Source organism: Peromyscus maniculatus, chromosome 19 (genome assembly GCF_049852395.1).
Source record: "Peromyscus maniculatus bairdii isolate BWxNUB_F1_BW_parent chromosome 19, HU_Pman_BW_mat_3.1, whole genome shotgun sequence".
Taxonomy (NCBI): Eukaryota; Metazoa; Chordata; class Mammalia; order Rodentia; family Cricetidae; genus Peromyscus; species Peromyscus maniculatus.
Genome location: NC_134870.1, coordinates 11,982,111 through 11,984,704, shown reverse-complemented (window position 1 = coordinate 11,984,704; position 2,594 = coordinate 11,982,111). Strand labels below are relative to the sequence as shown.

The 2,594-nt window shown below is 45.2% G+C and overlaps 1 non-coding gene across 1 annotated transcript; it reads left to right on the top strand.

Moving 5' to 3' along the window:
- The first annotated feature begins 1,919 nt into the window (after nt 1-1,919).
- Trnak-cuu (transfer RNA lysine (anticodon CUU)) lies at nt 1,920-1,992 on the top strand. Its single transcript has one exon. It is a non-coding gene; the product is annotated as a tRNA-Lys (tRNA).
- The last annotated feature ends 602 nt before the right edge of the window (nt 1,993-2,594 follow it).

Below are 2,594 nucleotides of genomic sequence, written 5' to 3'. Positions count from 1 at the left end.
TGTGTGTGTGTGTGTGTGTGTGTGTGTGTGTGTGTGTGTGTGTGTGTTTGTGTGTGTGTAAAATAAACATTATCCTTGCCAGCTAGTGATGGAGAGCCAATTATTGATGATTAATTCCAACAAATTCATGCTTCATTTGCAATTAGCAGTGTTTATTTGCATAAAAGTAATTGAAGTAAAATCCACAAACATTGTGTCCTTCCAGTCTACGGCACTGTACTCTATGCTCTGGAAGTCATACAGAATGTGGTGTGGTAACCCTGTGCTCAGGAGCAACTATTCTGAGGCACTAAGACCGTAACACACTGATCAAAACAAAAGTACAAACCAAGATGACAGAGATATAAGCAAACAAAACAAGATTAATTTTATGATAATTTGTAGAGGCAGCCATTGCTTTGGGAATTTAGTGCAGGGTAAGCACATTGTCAGGAAGCAACGAAACCCATGAAGAAGAGTGTAGTGGGTAGCCATCCCAGCTTGGTTCTGGAAGTTCCAACCCCCATTAAGACTCTGGCAACTGTCACGCCTACGAGGCGGGGCGAGGGGAGGCGCCTGGGGACCGGAGAGCTGGATGGGCCAGCGCTCGCTCTGGGCGCTCTCTCGGTGCCGGAACGCTGACCGGTGCAGATTGACTGTGCAGAGCTCCGGAGAACACCGCTAGACTGCATTACACCTTCCCCAGACCCTGCGACCTACCCAATACTTAATTTGTGAGTTACGCCATTTAATAAATATCCTTTTAACTACGTGGAGTGGCCAAAATAATTTCTCCAATATCTGGCGCCCAACGTGGGGCAAACTCCAAAGGCTTGGGCGGCTCCCGCCGTCTCCTCCCTAGCTGGCGGGTACCTAAACCCGCCTGCAAAGTTCCATATAACCAGGGAACACCTACACGGTTCCATTCCCGAAAAAGGGAGCAGCTAGTCCGATCTCAATTCCCTAGCTTAGTCCCAGACCAGCGAAAGAGGCAGGAGAGTGCTAGCTCCGATTTCCGCCATCTCCCTCCGACTCCAGCCAAGATCGCCAGCAGGCCCTGTTTCGGAGCTGTACCAACGCCACCTGCTGGCTGAAAAGTGCTACTACACGAAAGGTAAGCATATTGTTTCAAGTAAAGGTACTTGATAATTTTACACCTTAAAATTGACTAACAAATTTTGAGTAATTCGTGTAATATGGCCGATAACATTACCTCACAAGAGTTTAAAAACCTTTTTGCCTGTATGATGAATGACATCTTCCTGGAAATATACGACATTCCTAAGGCATATCTGGGCTATACCATTTTGGCATTCATCATAATAATTCACACAGTGTTCAAACACTGGTTTAAGAACAAAGATGAGTCATTATTGGAACTGATACAGGCTTTAAAAGATAGCAATGAAGGCTTACAGAAAAAGATTCTCTCTCTAGAGTCTGCTTTCAAAGACAGCAATGAAGGCTTAGAGAAAAAGATTCTCTCTCTAGAATCTGCTTTCAAAGATAGCAATGAAGGCTTAGAGAAAAAGATTCTTTCTCTAGAATCTGCTAATCAGGATTTACAAAACGGGCTTGTACCCAAAATTGATTTTATTGATAATAAATATGAATATTTAATGGATAGAACACTAACTCTCCAGAGTGAAGTTGTGGCTACTCAGACGGTATATAAGGAAGAAAGATTATCGTTAATTGATAGGATAAGGTCCATGGAATCATGTGTTTCTGAGGAACATAAAAACTTCTATGATTCCATGAGAAATATGGAGTCCCTTGCAAGAGAGGAGGTTCACTCCCTAGAACAGACCCTAGGTGCTCGTTTGCAAGTCCTAAAAGAAACTCTCAGTAAACATGACAAGGGAACTAATAAACAGAAGGTCAAGACCATAGAGGTTGTAACATCTCCAAATGGCTTCTCATGGACAATAACAGGATAAGCCCGGCTAGCTCAGTCGGTAGAGCATGAGACTCTTAATCTCAGGGTCGTGGGTTCGTGCCCCACGTTGGGCGCCAGATATTGGAGAAATTATTTTGGCCACTCCACGTAGTTAAAAGGATATTTATTAAATGGCGTAACTCACAAATTAAGTATTGGGTAGGTCGCAGGGTCTGGGGAAGGTGTAATGCAGTCTAGCGGTGTTCTCCGGAGCTCTGCACAGTCAATCTGCACCGGTCAGCGTTCCGGCACCGAGAGAGCGCCCAGAGCGAGCGCTGGCCCATCCAGCTCTCCGGTCCCCAGGCGCCTCCCCTCGCCCCGCCTCGTAGGCGTGACAGTTGCCAGAGTCTTAATGGGGGTTGGAACTTCCAGAACCAAGCTGGGATGGCTACCCACTACAGAAGAGTACTTGGAGCCACAGGAAAAGCCCAGTGGGAGCCAAGGCCAGATCAACTAGAACACAGCCCAAGGCCTCTGCCCCAGACAGGTTCAGTTCAGTCCAGCAGGAGGAAGTCATTTTACCATTGACATAAAAGCATCACCCAAACTCTCAGATAGGTAGAAATTTACAGGTTTAGAACTTTAACAAAATCTTGGTAAATCAATGCAATTTTCAGTAATTTTATAGATGAAATGTATCAAAGCTATATGGGAACCATTCCGGTGGGAAAGGTAA